Source organism: Dermacentor albipictus, chromosome 5 (genome assembly GCF_038994185.2).
Source record: "Dermacentor albipictus isolate Rhodes 1998 colony chromosome 5, USDA_Dalb.pri_finalv2, whole genome shotgun sequence".
Classification (NCBI taxonomy): domain Eukaryota; kingdom Metazoa; phylum Arthropoda; class Arachnida; order Ixodida; family Ixodidae; genus Dermacentor; species Dermacentor albipictus.
The window spans coordinates 143,232,278-143,246,576 of record NC_091825.1 but is presented as its reverse complement, the minus strand read 5'-3'; the positions used below and the strand labels follow the sequence as shown (position 1 = coordinate 143,246,576).

The window sequence follows — 14,299 nt, the reverse complement described above, 5'->3', positions numbered from 1 at the left end:
ACAGGGCTCAACCACTCGTAGGAAAAGAAAGTCGACCAGCTCTACGTTTTCTTGATTTCTTTCTGTTTTTGATAACAGTGCGAAGAATATGTTGCTCTGAAATGTTAATGACTTCATGGTCGTCGCCAAGTGCTTCCCGCAAACAGGCTTGTTTTGCTACGTCGTCCTATTATGCTGGCTGACTAACATAGCTCGATTGAAGTTGGTTACAAGTAGGTGCCCTTTAAGTTCTCTCCCCCCAAGAAAAAAGACTGCTCTTTTTCTCTACATCCTCGAGCTAGGGAAATATTTTTCTGTTTCTTTAGTGCTTCGCTATATGACAAATGACTGAGTCTCATGAACTTGTCTTGCACAGCTTTAGGAGAATGAGCAGCAAATGCACTCAGGAGAACCAATTGTTTTTGTGGTGCATTCAAAAGAAATATAGAGCATGTGGTACAACTCATTGCATTCACCAACGCCTACATCTGCGTGTTTTTGCTCTTTTCCCATATAGGCATACAACCATATTTTGGTTTATTAATTTGTTCTATGCATGTGTGTCAATGTAGCTTAAGTGCCAGAGCTCACATTGTATTATCACTAAAGAAATCTGCGTACATTATTTAACCTAATAAGGACAGTTCAGTGCGCATAGTAAAGATAACTTAATTCATAACTGCATCACACTCAAGTGTGCGTGCGTACATGCGTGCATGTGTGTCTTTGTGTGGGGAGGGGGAGGGGCTGTAGTTTTGAGCACTGCGCGTGTTCTTTTCAATTCATTATCATTGACTGTTATATTAGCGGGGGAGAAAACTTGAGAAAGGGGGGGAAATTGTCATTGGCATACGCAGCATAGAGGAGGAGGCAATAAGCGCAGCACACGATGGAAAATATTAACAATGCTGATTACATTTTTAATATTAGCTTTGGTAATCGCTTCGTGAAAAACAGAGCCGTCATCACAGTACTGTTACCAACCTGCTTAATGTTTCGTTTCTGTATGAACACCCTCGGTGGCGGCACAGTGGCTTTGGTGTTGCGCCACAGTGGCCGGGTTTTAATGGGACGAAATGCAAAAAAATGACATTTTGGCGCATCTCAACATTTAATTTCTGATTTAATTTTAGTAGGAACAAACGTAATGTGCTCATTATTTGTCCTGCGCATGAAGGAACACGGAGCGTGATTCAGACGTCTTGCAACCACAAATTTAGCTAAACTCCGTAGTAGCGAAACTACGTTATCAATTTTTCACTTGAATATATATTATTTCCATAGCGGAGCGCACATTTGCGACCACAGTATATTACTGTAGCCCCATTTGAACTGCATCCCAGGTGGGACTGGATGTGACTGTCCCTGGCACTCAAGCTTAATGACGTCACGTGACAATGGGCGAGCAATTTCTTGTACATTCACGCCTCAACAATTTTTTGTACAAACCGCAATGGCTGGTGCGCTTAAGCATTTCATGAGTTTAAATAACAAAAAGCGAAAGACTCCTTCCGACACGGCCAACCACTTATTACGCCCGTTGACGCTGGAAGTCAGCATGACAAAGCCCAACTTCATTCACCTGCGCATGCGCATGGACACCCTTGTAGTTCTCACTCTTCGCGCAGCGGCACACGCACCGTACGAACTAACTCTAGCTAACAGCCCACTCTGCCCCTGTTAATAACACGCTTCCCCCTGGACAGGCGAGATCGATGTGAAGCATTTGAGAGAGGCCCTCCTAGCCCCGTCGGTACCGCCATACGTCGTCTGGAAGGCGATTTCTCATTTTTATTTGCGAGTCATTCCGATACAGCACTCGAAGCCATTATCGAGCACGCCGAGAACGGCTCGGCTGTGTGATGGAGACGGTTTCAGAGGAGAGCGATGTTGTGGCGCGTCCCGCCTCAACTTTGAGAGGATGGGACGAAGGACGAGAGGGGTTATAAGAGGATGGGGACGGGAGAACGGCCACGTAAACGACTCTGAAGCCTCTTCGCCAGCGATGGTGTCAGCCTCGCAGGAAAGCAAGCGGCGGTTCGAGCCATCCCGTCGGATTAACGAATTCCAATACCGCGCGCGCACGAAGGAAGAGGGCTCAGCCGTCGCTAAATGCACGCAAGCCCGCAATAGATAGGCCGCCGCAGAGGCACTCTCTGACGCCTTCAGTGTGCTGCTTACTTAGCTCGTTTATCACCGAAACGGGCGGCGGCGAAGCGCCATGAATGGAAACCTAAAGGTATGCTCCGTCTCACTACTTTAGTGCAGTGCGGTGAAAGCTACAGATCCCGTCAGCCAATGGGGAACGGGAACCAGACGTAGAGGCCTGCCCGCTGCTGCTATTGTCGCGTGCTAGGCGAGTTCAAACGAGGTCGCACGAAAGGATTCCCGGAGCTTCCGAAAGGGCAAGACTTCTTTCTTTATCAGAAATAGAAAACCAGTTTTCGTTCATTCCTTATTCGCTCACGCGTCGTCCCGTAGCTTTCCCTGCACTCCGCGGAGTTTGCACTGCACGCATTTTGTGAGGCGAAGTCTAAGCGAACACTGAGACAAAAGTAACTATAAAGAAGTCTCAGAGTAGCGATTGAGCAATAGGTATGTCCAGCAAAGACGGGTGTGAGGGCTGATGAATACGGAGTAAGCCTCATGGCCAGATGTGGAAAGAACTTTTTCAACGTCGTAATGGCCGGGTCAGAGGAGCGCTGTCATGCGCAAGCTTCGCGTGCAGCTGAAAATATCCGAGCTACCTGCAACCTACTTCCCTCTTTCTCGAACTCCATCCCCGCGAGTCGTTTTTCTCCTCCCGAGATGATAGCGCGTGGAAATGTAGTACTCCTGACACGTTTTGCTCGGTTGTAAGGTTGCATACACCTGAGCTACTGCATAAAGGATAAGTCATATTGCCATCTTCGTTGCTTCCTTTTGATAGGAGTCGTTTCTTTTGTTTTGATGTTGTGCTGTTTCTTTTTTTTTCTCTGCGTAGGTCTCTTGTCTATATTTATGTGCCTTGCCACTTTTGATTAAGAACCAGCGCAGGAAACAAATACTCTTCTTCGCTAAGACACTGATGTCGCCCATTTTTCTCTCAGCATAATAGAGGACGATATGCTACACCGCGCAATTCGCGTGGAAAGTGGTGGTGGGAACAAAATTGGGGAGCCCGCAACACATGCGGGGTCTAATGCGAAAGCACTAAAGGGAACACACTGGGGGACTGCACTGGGAATCTATTAAGGTTCCCTTTTGTTTCCTAATACAGTTTCACTACTACTACTACTACTACTACTACTACTACTACTACTACTACTACTACTACTACTACTACTACTACTACTACTACTACTACTACTACTACTACTACAACAACAACAACAAAGACGTTCCCAGTACGTGTTGTGGGGCGCCCCTGGGTGGCTGCCGGGGAAAAAGGGCGCTTTGCACGATTAAAATAGACAGAGTGCGGTTCGCACGCGCTCATAACTTCGCCAGCACGAACAGCACATTACCGTTCTCGGTAATGAATCTTTTGTGCTCCTGGTCTTGATGCGTTCCTGAGGCCTCGGCCGAGTCCAGGAACCCGCTTCTGGACTGTATGTATCGCGCGAGGATGGTACCTGCCAACCTAGAAATTGGGGTGACCTGACCTGCGCTCAATTTAAGGAATGATGGCGTCATGAGAAATGGCGAAGGTCTGATATTGTCGGATGAGAGAAGCATCTGCGCGTGGAAAGAGGTAGGAGGAAGTCCGAAGGATATTACGAGATTCACCGGCCTTCTTTAGTCGAGCGTGGCGTTGGATGCTGTGCTCAGCTCTACAAGATTTAAGGGAACAAACCTTCGCCATCGCAGAGGGACACGTTCGGCGTGTCGTTAACGCGGGTTAGCAAACTGGCTTTATCTGTCCCCTGATGGACAGAAATCTATTAGATGACTTGAAGCGGGATATATATATATATATATATATATATATATATATATATATATATATATATATATATATATATATATATATATATATATATATATATATATATATATATATATATATATATATATATATATATATATATATATATATATATATATATATAGTCATATCATAAGAAGCCAACAAACACTGACACCAAGGACAACATAGGGGAAATTACTTGTGCTTAATAAATGAAATAAGGAAACGATAAAGTAATGGAAATTAAAGTGGATGAAAAAACAACTTGCCGCAGGTGGGTACCGAACCCACAACCTTCGCATTTCGCGTGCGATGCTCTACCAATTGAGCTACCGCGGCGTCGCTTTCCCATCCACTTTCTTGTGTCTCCTGACACACTCTCAGGGTTCTACTAGGACACACAAATACCAAAGAAAGTGGATGGGAAAGCGACGCCGCGGTAGCTCAATTGGTAGAGCATCGCACGCGAAATGCGAAGGTTGTGGGTTCGGTTCCCACCTGCGGCAAGTTGTTTTTTCATCCACTTTAATTTCCATTACTTTATCGTTTCCTTATTTCACTTATTAAGCACAAGTAATTTCCCCTATGTTGTCCTTGGTGTCAGTGTTTGTTGGCTTCTTATGATATGACTAATATAAATCGGGCCCCTCGGTTAACCTCCTTTCTTCCCGTTCACATATATATATATATATATATATATATATATATATATATTATACGTAAAAGAGCAACGAAAGGGCAGGTAGGTTGATCAGAACGTATTTCCGGTTGGCTACCCTCTACTATGGAGGGGGAAAGGGTAGTAAAGGTGAGGCAAAAGGGAGGAAACAACGAGCAATACACGTTGCCTGTGTAGGCGCTGTTACACAGTCCGCGAACGCACAACGCAGTCATACACGGTGTCGACGTCCCACTAACACATACAGCTCCACACAGTACAAAGCCAAAAGTTGTCATAAAAACCCGCCTCCATTAGGTAAAGACAGCAGCGCCTCTATACCTGAAGAGAAACGAAGAGGAAAAGGTAGAGAGGTTAACCGAAGACGTGCCCGGTTGTCTAGTCTAAACTTGGGGAGGGGAAAGGGGAAGAATACATAAGGAGAGAGAGAGGCGGGGAATATAGAGAAAGGCATGGAGGTCAACCAGAGGTAGTTCCGGTTGGCTACCCTGAACGGGGGGAAGGGTTAGAGGGGATGAAGAGAGAAAGAGAGTGGAAGGGGGAGATAGAGAAAAAGAGAGACGAGCACGAACAAAGCACGTACACTATAGAGCGGTAGGGGGCGAGAAAACTAGAAGCTTGAATGACGAGCCTGAGGATGACAGGGAAGGGAATTTTGCGCTGGATTTCCGGAGCGCGTCTCGGCTGTCGGATCGTATGGCGATTGTGGCGGTGCCGTGTGGGGGCTGGTAGGTGGCGTCTCCAATGGCCCGCACTTCAACGTCCGTGGCAGTTGACACATTCATATAAGAATTTGTAAATAAGTAATGTAGGCCCACTACTGCCGTGAGCGCTCGCTTCTCCGCATGCGCAGCATCTGCATAGTACGCGTTCTGTGTGGTGGTGTGTTGAGAGCAGCGCGAGCCTGTTGGCGGTGCGGGTTAATAACTGCGTTCATGCCATGGATTATAGGAAAAGCATCGATATCTGTAATCGAGTCGCTTGGTGTTTCCTTCTTTACTTTTTTCTTTTCTTCTTCTTTTTTTTTGGGGGGGGGAGGGGGGAGGCGAGAACAAAACACAGACGAGGCACGGAATGAAACAGTGAGAAATAAAACAGGAAAATTCGCAAGCGCTGGTTCATCGCATTAGAGCGCACTAGCGCAGTCGCTGTTTCAAACTTCGGGCAAACCTGCAATTTTCGTTTCCTTCTATTTTTTTTAACTCTGTCCTTCCTGAGACAACAGCGGAAAAAGCAAAGTACTTTTCCGTGTTTGGCAGGAACCATTCCTGCGCCAAATCGCTTGGACGCTTGCGAACTTGAAAAGAAAGATACTAACACAAACGTAAACACTGTCGCGGTTGCACAACGCAGTTTAACACTTCGGATGTTTTCTTCAGACAGGATATCACACCGTCACTTCGTCAAAACAAAAACACTGTGACCGCAGAAAAATAAGGTTCTGAGGGTGCGTGGGAAGCGGGGACGGCGGATTTGTTCATGAGGGGGGATTAGCCGGCGTGCTCATTACCTTGCGCCAAGGTAAGAAGGAAAAACACGGAAGGGCACTTTGATGGACGTCCGCTGAACTCTGGTAACGAACTTCCGGTTCGCCGCGCCGCAAAACATAATACGGTGAAGTTGCCAAAAAAAAAATTCCTGACATCATTTTCTGAAGTCAAGTCTCTCTCAGAACTCAATTTCCGGTAACGCGCTGATGGTGTGACCTCGTGAGACCAGGTTTAAGGCAATTTTAATGCTCCAGGGTGTTAATTATTGATCTATCGCATTCGTGATATCTCTTTCCGTGCATTCTGATGGGTTAGGCCAGCAGCAAAGCCTGTGAAGTAAGGGTGAACTCCTCCCACGTAATCGAAAACAATGCGATATGAAAATATGCTTACATGTATACTTTCATGTCGCATTGTTCTCGATTGCGTTGTTAAGGATACCTGTAGCTACACTGTGAGGCCTCGTGCTAAGCACTGTGTCACGCAGAAGCGGACGTAACTGCGAAAGTGAGTGAGCGGGAATGCAGCCCCATGTTCGCCCGCTTTAACGGTCTTAAGAAAAGGATATGGCCACGACTAGATGGCAGGATCGTACCCATCTCATCATCATCGGATCAGAGAATAAAATATTATTTTATAAGGGCCGCAGCCCAGCAAACCTCTGTTTGGGGAAATTCGTTGTATTTTTTCGATAAAACGAAATCAGTTGAGCTGCGTAGTTTGCCAAACAAGTGTGACACCTCGTGAAAAGTTGCGATAGCATTGACAAGCAAGCTCCATCTCAAAATTTTCGACTGTCATGGTGCGCCTTTTTTCACTGAATATTAGCTTGATTGCAGAAGAGAAACGCTCAATATCCAGTGACGTTAACGGCACATATTAATGCGTGAGCATTAGGAGTGCCAAAGTGGAAAAAAAGTACATACGGGCGTGCGTGCGTGCGTGCGTGCGTGCGTGCGTGCGTGCGTGCGTGCGTGCGTGCGTGCGTGCGTGCGTGCGTGCGTGCGTGGCTAACGGACCACCGTTAGCTGCACTTCGCCCCTCAAAGAGGCAGGAAATGTGTCGAGTGACCTTCTGGCGCTTTGACAATCCTGACAACACGTTGCAAATATGGTGAACGCGGTTTAAATCACGGATTCGGGACACCAAAGATGTCAGGCGTAACGCTAACGCATTTCTCTCCCATTTACTGCTAAATCTCCGTCGATTGTTTTTGCATTTTGGAACGTCCTGTGATCCAATGCCCTCTAGAATTGCTGAATGTTCACCGTCCAGAACCTTTGACAGTTATTTCAGTGCACGAAACTTCTTTTTTTTTTGTTCCAGATAGGATGAAGTTTCTAACTAACTCTACCAGCAACAGGCCCATTGGAGATGGTGCCGAACCTTTCTTTAACGTTCCAAAGGAGGCCCATATTCCGGCTTAGAGTTGCGCTATAACATGTCCAGTTTCGTCAGGATTTCGTCCAAAAACGTGAAACGCGTGCACAAGCACGCTAAGCCACCTCCAGATGTGTTGTCCCGCAGTGCACATAGCTATCGTCCGCTGCAACGCTGTTGATAAGAGAATGTACACCCTCGAAGTGTTAGGGGTAATAAACGGCTGCCTTCAGCCAAGTTTCCCAGTGGGTGCAACATTACAAACAAAAGAAGGCCACGAAAAAAAGAAAACACGAACAAGGGCATTTTTAGGTTCTGAAAGTCATACATGGAGACCAGCATAGAAATAGGCATTTATAGGGGCAATAAAAGCTCCTCTAAGATGTTTCCATAAAATAAATTGCGCCTATATTCTAAATGGGCTCGATAAGGGCGCAAGAAAAGAATAAGCACCACCGCTGAAGTTCCTGTCTCTAGTGATTACGTTTTCCTAGTAAAAGTCCCGCTCCTGTTTACTTTTATGCCACAGTGCATCGCTTTTATATCGCTCGGCGCAAGAAGGTTTCCACTTAGTCGATGGTTGGGCTGACGTTCTCAACGTTTGTTCCAGAAGATATCGATCAAGGACCGAGGAATACGAAAACAAAAGAAAGTTATTCCAGCAAACATGCTTACCATAACGTTGTAGTGACTGAACGCTCTTGAAGTGCCTCAGGAATAGAAGACCCGCATCAGTGAGAGGAGACAGACAGTGCAGAATGTTGTTATCGCGTCCCATGGCCATGGTGAAGCACTTAATAGAGACAGGAAATGTATGCATGTAGGTTATGGCTGCTATTTGGCTCAATTCAATGACGATCCAGTGGCACCGGCACTTCTCTACCTGGGTTACGCCGAAAGATTGGCACCACGTCATCGACGTCAACAGAGAGGCACGATAAACGCTATCGGCTACTACAATGCCTCATAATGCAGTTGAGAGGCATGGTGTTTGTTTTTAAACGACGTGCACAGCGCGGCCGACAGAAAGGCGAAAAATAAATGACGAGGAGAAGCACCGACTTCCAACTGAACTTTATTACAAAGAACAGACATTTATGTGTACCCCCGTACACGGGATCACATCCAAAATTCTTTTTTGTTAGGTTGTTTCTTTTTTCGCTCATTTGGGTCGAGAGGAGCAACTTTTCACCTATACCTGTGAACGCTGCTGGGAATAAATTTAGATTGGGGAGTTTTACGTCTCAAAACCAATATTTGATTGTGAGGCACCCAGTAGTGAGGGACTCCGGAATAATTTGCACTACCTGGGGTTCTTTAACGTGCACCGAAATCTAAGTACACAGGTGCTTTCGCATTTCGCCCCCATCGAAATGCAGTCGCCGTGTGACCTCGTGCTTAGCAGCGAAACACCATAGCCACTAAGCAACCAGGCGGGTATGTATACAGAGAGACTGCAAGAAAAGTCTATAGTTCCATTCTGACGCCCGGGAAAAAAAGAAGCCCCAATAAGGAGCGTCGACGCAGCATACATCACACAACTATCGCGTGTTTCTTTTAACTTCTCCTTTTTTAATATACATATATATATATAAAAGTGCATGGTACACAGCGATCGATGCTCCCTTCCAGAGATGCGTCAATGTCACGCCTGTGTCAAGTGCCAACGAGCTCAGAAATAAGTCCATGCCGGCCGGCCATACGTGCCTCGGGTGACAACTGCGACATCGGTCATCCGTGGTCTGTCTCCACTTCATGCCGTACGATTGAGATCTTCGATGGCGGTCCCGATGTTTTAAAAAAGCGCAGAAAGAAACAGCGCGAGCTGAAAAAAAAGAATACAGGAAACCGTGCCTCGGTGCGGCCGCTATCTCGGAAATTCGACGCAGTGCGGCATGACAGCTGTCGCCTGAGGCTGATTAAAGTTAGAAAGTGAAAATACACGTGCAGTAGCTGGTTGTCGACATCGGCGTGTTGGTAATCCGTATTAAACTTGCAAAAGCGCGTTACGGACAGCCTCGAGAGCAAAGTAACAAGTTCAACAAACGCGCCGTGTTTGTGGTACTTTACTTCTTTTGCTCCGTAGAGTACTTCTGCCCGCTCAACGCTTCAGTAGCGCGAAGTTCTTTTTGTCTTTCTTTTTTGGTTTTTTTACAACGAAGCTGTCTATGGCTGTGATCCGGGAAAAAATGTGTCCCGAGAAGTTCATAAAAACAAATCCTCATGTGGGCCGATCCTGATGATAGGGCAGAAGGGGTCCATGTTCAATGGCAGATACCCCTGTGGGCTGCGCTACCGGTAACGCGCCCTTGAACGACCTTTATCACACGTAGGACCCAAAGAGGTCCCAGGCACAGGTGTAAGAAAAAATGTTTCGTACAGCTTTTTCGAAAACGTCTGTTAATCCTCGGCGCCAATCGCGCAAACGAGCTAGTGCCACTGCTCGCGCGTTCGTCATCGTCGTCGTCTTTTTCCACAGCTGGCTCCGTTGTGCAAAAATCTATCGTCGTCTTCCACGACTGGCTCTGTTGCCGCTCATCATTCCAGCGCAAAATTTCACTTCTGTCGTCGTATTGGGCAGGCCGCGTTTACCGGGGTGTGAGCCATTGCTTAAGCGGGTATGAGCCATCCATTGTGTTACGTGACGGACACATTTAATAACGGAGGTGATACACGAATGTGTGCGCGTACCTATATCGCCACGATGACTACAGATTAGGACAATAAATACGTTCGTACGTTTGTTCAATATTCTGGCTCACCTCTGTGTCGTGCGCTAAACAGCTTCACTGGTCATCGACCTTCACAGAGTGGAATGGATGGATAATTGGATGCAAAACTTTAATGAAAGTGGCATATGATTTCTTTTATGCGAAGCATATTACGAGAGCTCAACCCAGCTCCTCAGGCGCGGTGGTGTCGCCTTGAATACCACGTGACACCGTGACGTCGCGACAGCGGAGAAACGGCGCTCCAACTAGCGCCGTCGCTCGCGGCGTCGCCCCCCGCATCGGACGCGGTGAGCGTCGAGCAACGCAGCGTTCGGCGCGACAACGAACTGCGCGCCTGATCAAGCGCCGCACGCCTGGGCCGACGCCGACGACACCGGCTTTTCTGCGACACGAGCTCCTTAACGCTTTCACGTTAAAATAAAGGCTTGTATGCTTCGCATCCTGGGCTTAACCTTAGCTAAGCCACAGCCATTTTCTTATGTGCGTGTTGCTTTTATTTCGGCTAAACACTTTATTGCTTTCAGGCTTTATTGGCTTGCAGGCTTCACAGGAGTTATTAATATCGGCATACCTGTATTCTCTTAAACCAGAAAATCAAGTTGTTGTAGAGACTGTCCAGCTTGCGGGAATTCCTCGGCTCCTCTCGCAAGTACCGACCGCCTGTGCGCGCATGAACTTACAACTTCCGCTTTGCTGCACGGTACTGGGAAGCAGGCGCTTTCTTTGTCTCATTATGCGTCTTTCCTCCGTGCTGACATTTACATTGCTTTCTGTCACGACGTCTTTCGTGGCGAGGCCAAGCGCCGTACGACGGGCCGCCTGGATCCATTCCGATGGAAGTCGTGTCGTCAACGTCGCCTTCACTTGTATTAGTTGTCCTATTCCTGTCTGGACTGCAACGACGTGACATTATTATCCAGATGTCGCATGAAGAAAGGGAACAGCAAGCCTTTATCTGCATCACGAAAGAAAAAAAAAGAGGGGTCCCATAAACTTGCCAAGCTTCGATTGGAGACGTATCAGTGATGGATACGGCATCGGTTATTTGCTTTCGCTTCTGTTGCCGTGATTCGGCGTCCGCACTTCCTTCAGCGGCGTCTGTAGCGGATGCGAATTACGGGCGATATAAAAGAAATTCAGAAGAAACCAAACGCAGTTTTTGCGTCCTCCGAAAAGATAGACCGGAAAAGAGATGTCTAAGAAGCCCGATAGGAACGTAGTGAACGTCATACGTTGAAACAAAAGAAGAAGAAGAAAAAACTAGAAGAGGTCCGAATAACGAAACGCGGAAAGTAATCTCAACCGCGGTGACCTCCTTCGGAGGCCGCGGGCGAAAGCCTGTGGAGCCGGATCGTACGTCTCCATTACCTTGCTCGAAGCAGTCGCCAAGTATGGAGTCGAACGGGGAACGCATTTCCCCACCTCTGCTATCCTGGAACTTCCCATCCGCCCCCCTTACTCCTGGTCACCCCAAATCTCTTTCTTTTTATGCTGTTGTTGTTGGTTGTGTTCTTGTTCTCTTCTTGATTCACCTTTCTGGCCAGACGGCACCGCGACCGCAAAGCCGAGCTCCTATTCCTGGCAAATCTCTTAGGCTCGGCTAAGCCCGCTGCAGACGTTCGTGTGTGACTCGAGGGACGCCATACATGGGAAAGCAAAACACACCCGGGACTTCCTTAATGTTTATTCTTGTTTTGGCCTAAAGCGTAAGCCAAAGTCAGGCGTTGTTCAAAACGGCTTCGAGCGCGTCAGCTCTTGCATCTGTTCTACCTGTTGCTTGTGTTTTCTCTTTCCGATAACCTGGCCAGTATTTTGCTCAGCCGCGTGATTTTGACGGGCTGTTTGCGGCACTCGGAAACGATGAGATGGCACCGTGCCGACTTTTAAAAGAAAAGTATAGAGTTTCTTAGCGTGATACCATATCTTTTTTCTTCGTGTTGGTCCTAACGTGCTCGACTACGCGAAGGAAAGCGTCACTCTTATTCACTACGATCGGTAAAAGAAATGCACTTCAGCACTGAAAGCTTAAATTGTGGATGCACATTTTGCGCAGAAGGGTTCAAGCTAAACTGAGAATGCATTCTGGAAGGCCGGCTCCCTGCAATTACCGGTGGGCTACAGTGGTTGCATAACACCACCTCTTTCTCACTCACTGGGGTAACGCCAGAGCGAGTCCTTTACGTAAACTCTTCGTAAACTGTACGTAAGAACCTCCTTTTTCTGCGAAAATCAAGCAAACTAGCTGTGTGCCAGGCACAACCGTTCACTTCATAGCGTGGAGCACGCAGCAGCAGCATTAGCTCAGGCTCCACACTTTTCAGAAGAGTTGTTCATTTCATCAGTACATCGGTACGCTTTCACGAATCGGCTTCAAAACTAACAATCTATTAAGTTCAATAACGCCATCGGCTACGAATCCGTCAACTCTACAACATCCGCTGCGCACAGCAGTGGATGCTTATACCTGCACGAACCGCAATTATGCTCCATCAATTCTTCGATGTATGGTCACCACAGCAAAATGTTAATTTGTATCTGAACTGACCTCACATATGTTCTCCATGAGGTGTAACCTCATGCCAAGGACCAATACCTCAAGTTCAGAAACCGACATCTACAGACCCCAGAGACCAACTTGGGCGCCAAGGTACACTTCCAGATGAAGCGACACCCTCAGTGTTCTATCCTCTTTTGCTTTTTTTTTTATGTAGGGTAGCAAATAGGACAGGCGTCTGGTCGACCTCCATGCCTTTCGTTCTTCTTTCTTCTCTCTCTCTCTCTCTCTCTCTCTCTCTCTCTCTATATATATATATATATATATATATATATATATATATATATATATATATATATATATATATATATATATATATATATATATATATATATATATACAGTGAAGTAGACGCGCTTATGAAGCGGACTATTGACGTATCGGCCGGAGCCCGGCCTTCTGATGAAGGCCGGACCCCGGCTTCATCATATATATATAGTACACACACGCCTATGTTGCCTCGCGTAGGATTGCCGCCAAGAAGAAAAGACACTCTGGAACAAGTACCGGCAGTGACGTCGTTCGAGTACTAGGTGTGGCCTCACGTTAACTTCACAATAACACTTAAATTGAGCTTCGCATGGGATGCTACCGTAGTGAACCACACATTGGGCAATCTTCTTTCCTCTTACCTTCTTGATTAAATAGGCCTCGAGCCACCATACAGTAGAATCTCGTTAAGCGGAACCACAAGAGACCGGAGAGGTACGTTCCAGTTGACAGGAGTCCCGTTTACTAAGAAAGATGTGCGGAGGTGAAGCACTTTGCCACACATTTTCCTTTGCCACACAGCACTTTGCCACACAGCACTTTGCCACACAGAAAATGCCACACATTTTCTTAACACTGCCAGATACGTTGAGCATAAAGTAGTAAATAAAGCAACAAATATGTCGCGGAGTTTGGTCCAGGTTGACGGCTACTGGATTGGCTAGGCTTCGCTAGTTTTCATTACGTTGGTGTCGTATCAAAACAAGAGCATAACTTTTACTGCTTCAGTCGGTGGCCAAATAACACACGGTCATGAGAGTCTGGATTATGGAATGGTGCGTTGTAGGCCGTGCAAAATTTCATTAGTACTTAATTTGGTCGTATACGAGGCCAGTTGCGGCGCCGTGAAACTGTCGTGGTCTGTACATACTACGCACTAAATATCTACCAAGTTTTTGCCTGTTCAGTCTTGCAACGACTTTTTAAGGATTGCTCCTTGGATATAAAACACGCGTAAAAATACATTTCAGATCCTTTCGTTTTCTTTCAATAAAGAAAGAAAGAAAAACCTTTGCAGCTTTCTGCTGCGGTTCCGTTTTCGGAGAGTTGCGGAGATTTTGGTTTAGATTACCGAAAGTTTTATTTATTTCTTTTTTTTTCTTTCATTACCCAAGTACAATATCAACCAAATTAGGGGATATTGTTGTGTTTAATAAATGGTAGTTCCACTTAAACAATTGTCGTTTAACGAGATTCTGTTGTACGTACATTATAATTTTCATCTCTTAGCCGCGGCGCCCAGTACAGTTTTCTTCAGACCACGCT

General features: G+C 46.5%; 1 protein-coding gene and 1 non-coding gene across 4 annotated transcripts in view; both read left to right on the top strand.

The window, feature by feature from the left end:
- LOC139060175 (serine-rich adhesin for platelets-like) overlaps nucleotides 1-14,299 on the top strand; it is an 841,896-nt gene that overhangs the window by 714,501 nt on the left and 113,096 nt on the right. The window lies entirely within an intron of this gene.
- Nucleotides 4,362-4,434, top strand: TRNAS-CGA (transfer RNA serine (anticodon CGA)). The gene has a single exon. It is a non-coding gene; the product is annotated as a tRNA-Ser (tRNA).